A 14,628-nucleotide genomic window follows, 5' to 3' on the forward strand; every position below is an offset into this window, starting at 1 on the left:
CCAGCCAAGCCCCATCCCTCATTCCCAGGGTCAGGAATGTGCAAGAGCTGCTGTGAGGGGATGACCACAGCAGCCACGTGGACAGAGGGAATGTGGCGGGGCTCTGCAGGATCTGCTCCAGCTCCCCCTGCAAGCCAGGAGATCCAGGAGGAGCAGGGAGGACACAGGGATTCGTGCAGATCCAGCACACGCCCCAGCTCCAATGGGGCTGAGCCCACAAATCCTTCTGCAAGTCTCTCTGTCCCACCTCCAGATGTGCCAGCACCCCGTCCTACACCCTGCGCCCCTCCCAGGCACGCCCTGCACCCTCTGGGCTCTCCTGGCACCGCGTCCCAGACACGTCTGCGAGGGGCTGGGCTGGCTGGGCTGCGCTGTCCCCCCGTGGCAGCACCCAGCTCCCCCAGCCCAGCCCCATCCCCGTCCCCTGGGCCGACCCAGCCCGGCCCCAGCTGGGACAGAACCTCCACCCAGGCACGGTGCCGTGGCTAAAGCAGGCAGACACCGAGAATCCAGCTCTGACAGCAAGGTCCCACCAAGGCAAAAACAATCCAAACCCTCCCAGCTCCCTGCTCCCTTTCAGGGCTTCGTCATCGGCACCGATAGAGATCCACACCTCGCAGCACAAACAGGGAGGCGGCCAGGAACCCGCAGGAACGGCAACCGAGCCTCGTGGAGCCCTGGCCAGGGCCAGAGCCAGCTGCAGATGCTGCTCCAGGGACTCCCTGAGCTGTGATTTGACACAGCCCCGATCAGATGTGGCGTCACCGGGATGGTTCACGCAGGAGGGACGGCACAAACCACAGCTCAGCCCCTGCCTCCAGCACGTCCTGCCCTGCTCCAGCCGCCAGAGGAGCCGAGGCCTCGAGGGTGCTCTGCCCAACCAACCAGCCTGGGCTTCACCATCGCCTCTCCCCGCCAGGCAGGGCCTCCTCTCTGCAGCTTTTTCAGCCTTTCTGAGGTGGGGAGTGCAGTGCTGACACTGCACTAAGAGCATCAAAGTCACCAGTCCTCACTCCCACCCCATGTCCCATTTCCTCACTCCCACATAATGCTTTTTGGCATCACCCAAAAGCACAGACTCAGCAGAGGTTCAGTCCTGCAGGGATTCTGGAGGTGTCCCAGGTGCCCTGTGTCCCTACAGGTGCCCCATGTCCCCATAGTAGCTCTGTGTCCCTAAGGTGCCCCATGTCCCTGCAGGTGCCCTGTGTCCCTACATAACCCCAGCTCTGAGGAGCCAGCCTGGTTTAGGAGCTGACCCTGGATGCTGTAACCCCAGCTCTGAGGAGCCAGCCTGGTTTAGGAGCTGACCCTGGATGCTGTAACCCCAGCTCTGAGGAGCCAGCCTGGTTTAGGAGCTGACCCTCCCTGCCATAACCCAGCTCCCTTCCTCTCCTCCCCCACGGCCCCCGGCCCTTTGCTCACACGGTTCCTACAATTCCTGGCCCTCGGCTTCGAGGCTTCCGCCACCATCTGGGCTCCATTTAGGGGAGCTGATGTTTTTCACAGGGCTGTAATCTAAACTTTGGGATTGAGTTTACATCTCGCATACCAGCGTCTCACCGCCGGGCCTGGCTCTGCACCGGGGGCTGGCTGCTGCCAGCCAGCCCGGGTACCTGGGAATGGGGCAGGGTCACTGCAGGGATCCCAGATCAGGGATCCTAAACCAGGCATCCGCCCACAAACCACCTCTGGATCCAGCGGGCACTGCCCCTGCCAGGGGGTGAGAGCTGTGAGAGCTGGGAACGAGCTCGGCGTGCCCCGGGAGGCTGCGATGGGAGACAGCCCCACAGCAGTGTCACCCATGGATGGGAGACAGCCCCACAGCAGTGTTATCCACAGCCCCAAGGCCCCACAGCAGTGTTATCCATCGTTATCCATCGTTATCCATCGCCAGCATCAGGAAATTCCCCAGCCGGGCAGCTGGAGATGCGAGCACAGGAAGGAGAAGCAATCTGGGAGCAGGGATGCAGAGAGGCAGCTCCAGCCCTGCTTGTGCTCAAAGCCCAGGGTGACAGACCCACCTCGGGGCCTGGCGAGGCTCCTGGCCCAGCCCTCAGGTGACAATTGGCACCCCCAAATCCCCACCAGACCCCCCATGCCCTCTCCAGCCTTCCTCCACCCTCCTCGCCGGCTGCAAGGTGGGCAGAGCTGCAGGCAGTGTCCAGAGGCAGCCAAGGTGGCTCGATCCCAGCAATCCACAAGGCTCAGCCAAACCCAAAAAATAATGTTTTCATACTTTGACTTTTCAGGCAGGATTTAGTCATTTGTGGACACGAGGCCTTGGCAGGGCCGTGCTGCCTCTGCTCACCTTCCCCAGCCCGCAGCTGTTTACGGCGGCAGAGCCTCGGAAGGAGAGGGGAGACTGGTGGTTTAATCCAGGTGAGTTATTCCTGCTCCCTCCATAGAGCCTGCAGCTGGTGAGGAAGGGGGGATTCAGCATCCCTGCGCAGCCAGGGATGGAGGCAGCGCAGGAGAGGAGGTGTCACAACACAGCCCAGCCCCACAGCTCCACAAACGCTGCCTGGACAAACCCAGCAGGGCTTTTGCCCCGTCCACCTAATGGCTAAAACATGAGTGAAGGGCAGAGGAGGCAAGCCTGGCTGGGGGCCCTCGTGGTACAAGGCAGAGAGCTGCTCTGCCACAGGAGAAAAGCAGGTTCCACCCCAGCCCCGTGGGGCTGGCCAGGCCCTGTTTGCTCAGCCCGGCATGGGGCACTGGGAGCTGCCAGGGGAGGGGAAGGGGTGGTGGATCCAGGGTATCCCTCAGGAACCCTCCGTGCCCAGGGTCCAACAAGCTCTGGTCAACTCCTCACCTTGGTGTCAGATACAAACTTCCCAGGCACGAGCCCAAGGCTTTATCTGCCTTTGTCCCCTCCCTCCTCCCACGTTTGTTATTAAACATTTGTTATTTGTAATTAAACTACGGCCACTTATCTGCAAATCCTGCCTCTGAAACCAGCAAAGCCACACCACTGAGGGCCACGCTGTGTCCCACAGCCCGGGGGATGCCAGGAGCTCATCGCCACACACCCTGTCTGCCTTCAAAGCTCATCCACCACGAGGGTCCCACCAGGATGAGGCTCCCACTGGGATGAGGATCCCACGATGAAGATCCCACCACAACCAGAATCCCACCAGGATGAGGATTCCACAATGAAGATCCCACCATGACATGGATCCCATCATGACGTTGATCCCACCAGGATGAGGATCCCACCACGACCAGGATCCCACCATGACCAGGATCCCACCATGACCTGGATCCCACCACGACCAGGATCCCACCATGACCTGGATCCCACCACGACACTTCTGCATTTTCACCCAGCGGCCAAACCACCCAAAGCATCCGTGAGGCTGAAGCAGCCAAGTGAAGCGAGTCCTCCTGGAAAAGGAGCCACTCCAGAGTGGAGCTCCACAACCAAGCATGGGATGGAGCTCGGGGACGGGAGGGATGGCCGGGGCAGCCCTGGGACCGGCAGCAGCAGCCCACCAAGGCCGGCCAGGGGCAGGAGGAGCTTTCTGAGGAGGCTCAGTGCCCTCCAGGCACTGCAGCAGGAGCTGCACAGCTGTCCCCACTGGGAAGGACAGATAAGGCTCAAATGATTCATTCAGTGAAACCTTTATTTGCTCTTGCTTACCCCGAGGAGCCAGCAGCTGCTAACACCAAACTGGGCCGGCTCCCAAGCGCAGACAAAGGCCTGCAAAAATGGGCTTAAGGAGGAACTGCCTGTTCAAAAAAGCAATCCTAGAAGAGGGAGTTAGAAAGAGGGAGTGCAGCGCGGCGCAGGAGGAAGAGGAAGCCAGAGAGCACCTAAAAATAAATGTTAAAAAAAGCAGCGAGGCGCAGGACAAAGGCCTCGGGCGCACGTGACCGCTCCCCGCCGCGCAGGCAGGATGCGAGCTGGAACACAACAGTCCCTCCCCAGCAACCCCACGTACCGAGCCCCAGGCACCTCCCAGCTCAGCCAGAGCCACCACAGCACCTCTCCCACCCAGGAAGGGCTTCTTCCTTCCCGTGCCATAAATCCCCCCGGGGCAGGATGCTGGCTGTGCCCCAAGATGGGCATGACCCAGCCTGGGGTGGAAATGCATCGAAGGCAGCAGGGCTGGAGTCGGGCAGGAGAGCTTGAAAGTGTAACAGGAATTGAAAGGAAGTCTGGAAAATGAGGTTCCTCCCAAGAAGCACCCTCAAAACCAGCCAAAGTCCTGTGGAAGCACAACCCCTGCATCCCCCCAGGCAGTGCCTGCACCAGATCTGAGCAGAGGTGGTGGGCAACTCGTGAGTTCACTCTGAAACAGCCAGAAAATGCAGCTGGCAGAGGAGCCAGAAAATGCAGCTGACAGAGGAGCCTGTCCTGTGCCTGCTGCTGCAGCTGGGACCCACGCTGTGGCTCCAAGGCTGCAGAACAACCCGAGCTGGGACATCAACACCCAGTGCCCTGAGCCAGCCCTGCTGGTGGCTGTGCCCATCAGTGCCCTGAGCCAGCCCTGCTGGTGGCTGTGCCCATCAGTGCCCTGAGCCAGCCCTGCTGGTGGCTGTGCCCACTGGACACTGGCAGCAGCTCCACGCCAGGCCCAGGAGCGAGCCCGGCGCTGTTCCCTGTCCCTGAGCATCCTGAGGGATGCTCCCTAAACACCTTCCCCCAGCCCTGCCAGGGCTCAGAGCCGTGCAGGGAAGGAACAAACGCCCAGGGACGGGAGAGGCACTTACAGGACGGGCTGAACATCACCGGCGTGGTGCAGAGCTCCAACCCTGAGAACCTCCAGCGAGTTCCGCTCCCGGGAAGCCGCGGCTCTGCATCCCACGTTCACTTCTGCTTCATCCCCGCCGCCCAGCCATCCTCGGCAGCAGGGAGAGCATCTGAGCCGTGCCGAGCTGGGTCAGACGCAGCCGGGGCGGCGGAGCAGCCTCTCAGAACTGACTCATCCCGTCCCAGAGGGGCTCCAGCAGCGCTCAGCGCGTCCCCGGCCAGCGGGGTCCCTCAGAGCCCGCAGACGCGCGGCCACCGAGCCGGGCTGTGCCCACGGTGTCCCCTCAGAGCCACCCTGGGCCGGGGGCAGGAGCCCTGCATGGCACTGGCCGCTGGTCCTCACGCCGCGCTCCCTGAGCTCATGACTGAGTAACGCCGGCGAGCCAAGAATAGAGACCTTGAAGTGAAACCTCCCGGGATTGGCAGCTATTTCGGGCGCGCTCAGCCGCCGGGGCTGCGTGACATAAGAGGATATAAAAGAGGAAACTCTGCACAACAACTCTCACCTCACCGAGACAGACCCGGGTGGCAGCAGGTAGGGCTGCTGGGAGCGCCCCTGGGCAAGGCCACCGCTGTGACAGCCCCAGGCCACCCCTGTGTCCCCAAGGGGCAGCACCGGGACCCCTCTGGGGGGTCCCCAGCCCCAGAGCCCCCCAAACATCCCCAGGGCTGAGCCCAGAGGGAAGTGCAGAGCTGCAGCCCAGTGTGGCCACAGCTTCCCCGCACTGGGATGAGCCCAAACCCCAGCACAAACCAGCCCGAGCCCACGTCGAGCCGAGCCTGCTGCCACTGGTTCAGCCTGCCCAGGCACCTCCGTGGAGCAGGAATTGCAGAGATGCTGCTGTGGCCAAAGGAGCCTCAAAGGGAGCCGACAGGACTGAGGCACCCAGAGCACCCCCAAAGCCCAAATAAACCCAAATCCCAAAGCTCAGCTCTGCCTCAAGTTCCTGGCTCAGCTCACCCTGGAAGGAAGGGCTGGGATTGCACCCAGCCACCAGATGTGGGGCGGAAAGATCTGGTCCTGGTTAACAACCAGCATCAAGATGAATGCAGGGAAGTTTAAATGGCAATTCTGGGAGATCTCTGGACCCTTAGACACCAGGAGAACAAAGACAAAAGCTGCAGTTTGTGCAGATCAAACTCAGCACCTGAAACCAGTCCCTGCCAGTTCACAGCATGTCCATCCCTCGTGATGCCACAGCGCTCTGCCAGCTCACTCACATCCCAGAAATGTGATTTCTCCTAGGGTTTTGGTCGGCAGTAAGTCACCAGCCAGACTGACAGAGCCTACAGTGCTAATTAGGAAGAAATTCCTCCCTGGGAGGGTGGGCAGGCCGTGGCACAGGGTGCCCAGAGAGGCTGTGGTTGCCCCTGTATCCCTGTCAGTGCCCAAGGCCAGGCTGGACAGGGCTTGGAGCAGCCTGGGACAGGGGAAGATGTCCCTGCCCATGGCAGGGGTGGCACTGGATGAGCTTTAAGGCACCTCCCATCCCAAATCACCCCGTGAGTCTATGGAATAACTGAATTCCCCAAACAGTCTGTTCTAAAAACAGCCTCCAAAACTCACCCAGGGCACGAGGGGGAGCAGGTCCCCTCTGATTCCATCCCTCACCCAGACACTGACAGCCAAGCAAGGACCTCCAGTTAAACCCAGCTTCCAAAGGCTGAATAACCACCACAAGCCACAGACCTGCTGAACGTGCAGTTCCATTATGCCAGCACTGCTGTCCCTGTGCCAGCAGGTGACAGGGCCCAGACAAAGCCAGCCTTGGCAGGGACTGTCCCCTGGCATGGGGACCCTCCCTGCCACCTGCAGCACTGCAGAGAGGGGTGGGTGCAGTCCTGGGAGAAGGAGAGGGCTGAGCTCAGCACAGGCTCCCACAGCCAGGAGCTCTGTGGTGCCTCCATCACGGGACAGGAGCCAGAGCCAGGCCCAGAGCAGGACAGACAGACCAGGGTGACACACAGGTGACAGGAAGGACACGGCAAAAGCCGGGGGGGAGCAAGGCAGGGGACGTGAGGGAAGGGACAGGGCCCACCTTGGAGCCAGCTCTGCTGTGAATATTCCCCCCTGCAGCCACTGAGGATAACCCTGACCTGCTCCCAGCAGCCTCCCCAGGACTGCTGAAGGCAGCTGGAGGGGCAAAGAGGCCAAGGCAGAGGCAGAAGAGACAATTTTCATGTGGAAGTTGCACCCCCAGGCTATGATTGAAAGTTATCGTCAGTGCATCGAGCCCTGGGCACACCTGGGGAATTTACATAAACCTTGAAGTCCAGGAAAGCATAAAGGAGGAAAGAAACTGAGAGAGCAATCCTGGCTTTGTCTCCAGCACTGCGAGGAAGTTCTCCACATTTTCTGTGCTGCCCAGGGCTCCCCTTACGCAACAGCAGCTTATGAAAAAGCAGCCTCAGCATCAGCAGCTTTCCCCTCCCTCCGTAAGAGATCCTCCCTCTGTGAGAGATCCTCCTTCCAGGGGAGATCCTCTCTCTGTGAGAGATCCTCCTTCCAGGGGAGATCCTCATCCTGTAAGAGATCCTCCTTCCAGGGGAGATCCTCCTCCTGTGAGAGATCCTCCTTCCAGGGGAGATCCTCCCTCTGTGAGAGATCCTCCTCCTGTAAGAGATCCTCCCTCTGTGAGAGATCCTCCTTCCAGGGGAGATCCTCCCTCTGTGAGAGATCCTCCTTCCAGGGGAGATCCTCCTTCCAGGGGAGATCCTCCTTCCAGGGGAGATCCTCCTCCTGTGAGAGATCCTCCTTCCAGGGGAGATCCTCCCTCTGTGAGAGATCCTCCTCCTGTAAGAGATCCTCCCTCTGTGAGAGATCCTCCTTCCAGGGGAGATCCTCCTTCCAGGGGAGATCCTCCTCCCATGAGAGATCCTCCCTCCCTGAAGGCCCAAGACCATCCCCAGAGAGCTGATGCCAGCACCACATCCCGACTCCTTCCTGCAGCACCAGGGAGCTGCTCCTGCCAGGGGAACTGCCTGCCTTCCACCTCTCTGGAGCTGAGCTCCAGGGCACTTCCAGGGCTGCAGGATGCTCCAGAGGCTCCTTGGACACGCTGCTTTCATTCAGAGCAGCACATGACCCAGGGAAACAGGGGAGGACCCAGGGGAACCCTGGGAGGATGCTCTGGACCAGCACCACTGACAGGTTCACCCCACACATGTAAAAATTCTCTCTGTGAGGAGAAACGAGGCTCTCCTGGTGAGCAGCGGGAGCCACCCCTGGTTCCCAGTTCTTCCCCCACTCCTGCCCCTCTGTGCCCCTGCTCCCTGCCTTCGGTGCCACCTCTCAGCACGGGGCAGAGCGTGCCCAGCTCAGCAGGGTTTGTTTTGTCCTGGTGTGAGCCGTGTTTTGATCCAGCTCTGCAAGGCAGCCCTGGGGAAGAGCCAGTTCTCCCCTGGCACCGTTCCTGCTCCTGGATACCAACAGCCCATGGGACAAAACCCGATGGTCCGGGTGTCAGGGTGGTTTGTCACTGTGCTGAGGGGCAGGGCAAACCCCACAAACACCATCCTCATTCTCCTTCCAGCAGCCATGCACCACAGCTGGCCTTGAGACTGACGTTTTAGGTAGAGGAAACCACCAGAGGTGGGCTGGATGTGTGCAGGGATCACAAAGTGTGCAGGGATCACAAACAAACCCAGAGGTGGGCTGGATGTGTGCAGGGGTCACAAACAAACCCAAAGGTGGGCTGGGTGTGTGCAGGGGTCACAAACAAACCCAAAGGTGGGCTGGGTGTGTGCAGGGATCACAAACAAACCCAAAGGTGGGCTGGATGTGTGCAGGGGTCACAAACAAACCCAAAGGTGGGCTGGGTGTGTGCAGGGGTCACAAACAAACCCAAAGGTGGGCTGGATGTGTGCAGGGGTCAGATGTGAGGCCACTGCTCCACTCCAGCCCCTCTGTGGGGTCGGGACCTCCATGGAGACCCACCCTTAGGATGTCCCCTCCCTGATGGAGGCCTCTCTGGGTGACAGCGTGGCGCTGACTCAAGGCTCTTTCCTCAGCATCCTCGGGTGTTGCCCAAGAGGCACCAGCACGGTGAAAGGCACACGGTGACAGGGACAGTGACAGGGACGATCACAGGGACAGGGACGTGTGGCACCCCCAGCTCTGCCACCTCAGCGACGCTGAGCCGCCTCCATGGTGAGAGGAAAAGCTCCAACCTCACTCCAAGGGGCACTTGGGCTCTGCTTGCTATTTATACAGTGACAGGAGGCTGGGACAGTGTCACCCGGGCCTGAGGGTGAAACAGTGTCACCGGGGCCTGAGGCTGGGACAGTGTCACCCGGGCCTGAGGCTGGGACAGTGTCACCCGGGCCTGAGGGTGGGACAGTGCTACCCAGGCCTGAGGGTGGGACAGTGTCACCAAGGCCTGAGGCTGGGACAGTGTCACCCGGGCCTGAGGGTGAAACAGTGACACCAAGGCCTGAGGCTGGGACAGTGTCACCCAGGCCTGAGGCTGGGACAGTGCCACCAAGGCCTGAGGGTGGGACAGTGCCACCCGGGCCTGAGGCTGGGACAGTGACACCCGGGCCTGAGAATGGGACAGTGTCACCAAGGCCTGAGGCTGGGACAGTGTCACCCAGGCCTGAGGCTGGGACAGTGCCACCTGGGCCTGAGGGTAGGACAGTGCCACCCAGGCCTGAGGGTGAAACAGTGTCACCCGGGCCTGAGGGTGGGACAGTGCCACCAAGGCCTGAGGGTGGGACAGTGCCACCCGGGCCTGAGAATGGGACAGTGCCACCCGGGCCTGAGAATGGGACAGTGCCACCTGGGCCTGAGAATGGGACAGTGACACCCGGGCCTGAGAATGGGACAGTGTCACCTGGGCCTGAGGGTGGGACAGTGCCACCAAGGCCTGAGGGTGAAACAGTGTCACCCGGGCCTGAGAATGGGACAGTGCCACCCGGGCCTCCTGGCTCTGCCCAAGCCCTGAGGCAAGCGGCCGGGCCCGCAGGGCTGCCGGAATTCAGCACATTCATTCAGAGTTAGCAACTGCTGCTATATCGGGAAGGAAGGCAGCTTCAGGGGAAGCCAGAGCTCTCCAGGACCCAGAAAGAAAACAAATCCCTTGCCTGCAGTCTGCAGGCCAGAGCTGCTCTCCTAAATTCCCTTGGCTCGGCTCAACAAGACCCGGGTTTTTGTGCTGAGGAGTGAACGTTTACCAGCCCTGCACACCCTGAACTCTGGCCACCCCTCAGAAGCTTCGCGGCTCCATCACATCAAACAGCAAATGTGCCAACTCAGACCTTCCCCGAGTGACAGAACTGTCCTCAACCAACGCCGGCCCTGCCCTGCCCTTCGGGGAGGGCACCTGGCGCAGGGCAGCCGGTCCCAGGAGCTGGGAGTGAGTGACCAGAAGCAAACCCGTGTGTGAGGGCACCCACAGAGGCAGGAGAGCAGCGGGGCTGCTGCCAGCAGGGCTCCCCGAGGTGCTCTCAGGGCACTCGGAGCGGCACCGGCCGTGCCGGGCAGGAGCTCCCGGGGCTGCCCCAGCCCGACCCCGCTCGGGACGGGCAGCACACGCTGCTGTGGCCCCGTGTCCCCTCCCCGCCTCGGCAGGGACTCCCGAGTCAGCAGAGAAGCTGTTAATGGGGAGCCGGCAGAGCCCGGACCGGACGGATGCATTCCTGCCCTCGGGGAGCATAGCAAGGGGATGAGACAGGCACGGCAGCTCCAGCTCCAGGACTGACTCACCTCCCTCCTGCGCTGTCCCGGAGAGCAGCGACGGCGCTGGATGGAGATCAAAAGGTAATAAATCAGATCAGAACAACCCAGGTTTGATGTCTGAACCAGAGATGGAAGAGGAGATTCGCCACCTCCCCTGCTGGAGTCGGGCAGCGGGGCAGAAGGAGCTGCCTGCTTTCGGAGCCTTGCCAACACACTTGTTTGTTTTTTCCCCTCCTCAAGGTCCCAGCTGTTAAATCCATGATTGCAGGATTTCCCAGACTCACTGAAAAAGCACGTATGCCATTGTGTCCTACTGCTGGAACAGGAAAAAGCCTGAAAATCCGAGCCACAGACTCCAAACACACAAGGTCTCCTTACAACTGACATTTTCAAACCTCATTTTTCTTTCAACAGTTTCTAAATGGTTCAGAGTTTTGCAGCACTGCCTCTCAGCTTCCCCAGTATTGTTCCTATCCCGGCATCCCACGGTGGGGGAACTTTTTGGCATCAAGTGTCCCAAAGCCACTGATGTGGCCACTCACATCCCCAGAGCCTCAGAGGACTTTGAGCCACCAGCCTCCAGCCCCCGATGGAAGCTGGGTCTTGACTGCAACCCCATCCGGCCAAATGTGAACCCAGGAGCCAGGGCCATCCACCCGAATTCCCCATCTCCCCACTCAAACCAGCCCCCAGCCGCAGGAGGATGTGGAGTTTCTCCCTTTGCTGCTCCACAGAGAGCTCGGTGTCGCACTGAAACGCCCCTGCCAGCTCAGAGCCGCCCAGCGCAGCAGCCAGCACCCAGCCAAAGCCTCTCCCTGCCCCGGGGAGGTTCCCAATGAAGCCATTTAATAACTGCAGGAAAAGACACGCTCCCGTGTGCCCATCCACGCTCAGCTCCATCCCTGAGCTGCAGGATGGGACTCACTCTGGGACCAGCCCTGGCACGGGGACCTGGCCCTTCCCAAGGACACACCTGAAGGGTTCAGGACCCTGCTCAGGACAGGTGTAACCACCCCACACGCTCCCTGCTGAGCTTCCAGCCCCACTGCCAGAGCCTCTGCTGCCATTTTCATGAACCCACTTCCTGCTCACATCAGGCAGAGAGTAGGAAGTGCTGAAATCCTCCGACCCTCGCTGCAAACCAGGAAGCGCCGGAGATCCCCTGAGAAAGGCTGAGATTTCAGGCTGGAACCCTCTGCAAACATCTGCTCAGAGGCACTGCATCCGGACCCTCGGAGCGGGGCCCACACTCCCCATCCTCCCGGGGCCCTGTCTGCTGGAACAAACCCGGGGCAGGACCACTCACAGCTCATCCTGCCTGAAAACACCGCGGCAGAATCCAAACCCTGCGGCCACTGGCTTCCCTCCCTCTGCCGCGAGTGACACCTCATCTCTCCCGGCCCAGCGTGTCCAGCACATCCCACACCTCCTCCGCAGGAGCCTCCCAACATCCCATTACTCAGCAAAGCCTCCAGAGCACAGATAACACCTTTACTGTGGAAAAGGTGTGGGCAGCTGCTTTCTGGGAGCCCCGGGATTGCCAGCACGGGGCAAACCTTGGACGGCGCACAGATCTGTGGGCTGCACAGGCTCGTGGCTCCAGCAGGCGGATCCGGGGTATTTGGGGCATCCACAGCTCTTTTCCCAGTGCACATCCTTGTCCCACAAAGTATTTGGAGAGAGAGAAGCGCCCTTGCAGAAAATGCACCCAGGGCAAGCCCGGCAGTGCTGCTGCTCCTCTGCCCGCGCACTCCCTGCGTGCGCCGCCGGCCCTTCCGAATGGAAAGGCAACAGGATCAGCACAAAAACATTCCAGCGAACCACAGGCTCTGCCTCGCCACATCTGAGCACTTGCTCTCCCAGGCAGCCGCGGTCCGCGGGCCTCGTGAGCCCGAGCTCCCTCCCTCAGCCCTGGCAGCCGGTGCTGGCCGAGCCCCGCAGCCACAGGCACGCATTCCACGGGACACGGGCTGCATCGGCTGCTCTGCGAGCCGTCATCCCCCGGTGCTTCCCCCGGCACCGGCACAGCGCCTCCGGTCCCTGTGACAGCCCTGCCAGCAGCTGTCCCTCGGTACGGGCTCACCGCCACCCCAGCGAGCCCCGCCTGGAGCTGCAGATCCCGGGCGGGCACTGCCAGGGCCGGACACCCCGGGATGGGCGCTCCCCGTGCAGCCCACCCCGCTCCCAGGAGCCTGCCAGCCCCGGGGGCTGCGGGAGCAGGGGCTGCAACACCTGGGGAGGGGGTGAGCGGAGCCGCTCGGAGCGGGGGCTGCACCCTCCTGCGGGGAACGGAGCCGAGCCGGGACGCGGAGAGGGGACGGAGACCCCTTAACCCCCGGGGGTGGGTGACAGACCCGCGACTGCCCCTGGCCGCCGCCCCGGTGTCCCGGTGTCCCCTCGTCCCGGTGTCCCGGTGTCCCCTCGTCCCGGTGTCCCGGTGCCTACCTTGTGCTGGCGGCGGCGGCCGAGGCGATGCCGGAGCGTCCTCGGGCGGGGGCGGCGGGGCGGGGGTGGCCCCGGCCGGGCCGCGCGGGGACTCCGCGGGCTTCGGCTCCACCTGCGCCGCCGCTCCGGAACCGGGCGGGCGGAGCGGGGCGGCCCCGGCGGGAGCTGCGGGCGGTGCCGCTCCGCCCCCGGGACAGGCCGGGACCGGACGGGCCGGGGGCGGGCGGCGCGTTCCGGGTCAGAGCTCCGCCACACGAGGGACCGGGAGCGGCGACTTCCAGCGGCTGGAGAGACCCGGGCAGCGGGAATCGGGGCCGAGCGCTGGTCACCGGATGCCAAACTTGAGCCCGAGCCACCCCGGGTGACGGCGGAGCCACCAAAGTGCTGGGAGAGGGGCGGCAGAACGGCCGAGACTGGGCAGAGCTCCGGGCACCGAGTTGGAGCCGGGAGCTTCCACCTGGCACCTGCCCGTTCCAGGTGTCTCGCTCCCTGCCCCGGCTCCTGCATCAACCGGGGGACCGGGACGGGGCAGTTCCCACCGCACCGGGGCGAGCGGGGGTGAGCCGGGGGCAGGAGAGAGGGAACATCCTGCGGGATGAGCTGAGCTGAGCACAGGACAGGCGGGAACATCCCGCGGGATGAGCTGAGCTGAGCACAGGACAGGCGGGAACATCCTGCGGGATGAGCTGAGCTGAGCACAGGACAGGCGGGAACATCCCGCGGGATGAGCTGAGCTGAGCACAGGACAGGCGGGAACATCCCCACACAGCGACCAGGGGAGCCGAGCAGCACAAAGAAACGGAACCGAGTTCAGAGCCAAGGAGGGAGGTGGCTGCGCTCACGGGCTTCCAGTCCTGCCCTAAAGCCCAGCGAGACCCCGAGGTTCCTTCTCTGCCCTGGGGGAGCAGCTCCTCAGCGAGGGAACAGCTGCTTTTCCAGGAACTCCAAAGCGCGGGGGGATTCTCCAACCGCGGAATTACACTTCTCTTTTCCAAGGAAGAAATCATTTCGACGCAGAGCAGAGCCCTGCCCTGCTCTGCTGCAGCCCCGGAGTCTCTGGGGTCAGTGGGTGCAGTGAGACAGCACCGAAACACGGGTGGGCAGGGATGTGCTTTTGCTGAGTTATTTTGCTCGCTTTGGTGATACCAAAACAGCTCTGGGAAGTTACACACCGAGCTCACGGGCCGGCACATTGGTAACCCTGCTTACAGAGGGGTTATTTTCGGCATCTGCTGAAGCTGGGAGGTTTCAGGGTGCATCTCACCCACCTCCAGGGCTTTCTCTTTCACTTTAATTTGTGTCTGTTCTCCTCAAGACCAGCCTTTCCTTCCCTTTCATTTCCAAAGCCTCGTTGATCCACAGTGAAACCTCACGTGAGGAGAGGCACGGCCCCCAAACAGCACCTGGCAGCTCAGGCCAGAGCAGTGACAGCAGCTTTTTAAACAATTCAGAACTACCGGGGTTACTCTTAATGCCTCTCTGATTTGGAAAACAGCACCAGAACAGAAGCCCCAGCCCTGGTCCCTGCAGAGCCTCAGCAACACCCAAATTGCCCTGACAAGGTTTTTGTGACTAACAGCTCATTCTGAGAGCCTCAATAACTTCACAACTAAGTCCCAGTGGGCCCCACTCTGCATAAATTTGCATATTACTGAGTGGAGCCAACCAGAGGTGAGAGTGGTGGGGACCATTCCCTGAACAGCAGCTGGAGAAGGGGATTCATCCTCCCCACCCTGAATTCCCCTAAATACAT

The 14,628-nt window shown here is 61.7% G+C and overlaps 1 protein-coding gene across 3 annotated transcripts in view; it reads right to left on the reverse strand.

Moving 5' to 3' along the window:
* The window catches only part of HDAC7 (histone deacetylase 7), a 56,656-nt gene that overhangs the window by 27,531 nt on the left and 14,497 nt on the right, over positions 1 to 14,628 (reverse strand). The gene's annotated exons all lie outside the window — the stretch shown is intronic.

This window comes from Serinus canaria, chromosome 25 (assembly GCF_022539315.1).
Source record: "Serinus canaria isolate serCan28SL12 chromosome 25, serCan2020, whole genome shotgun sequence".
Taxonomy (NCBI): Eukaryota; Metazoa; Chordata; class Aves; order Passeriformes; family Fringillidae; genus Serinus; species Serinus canaria.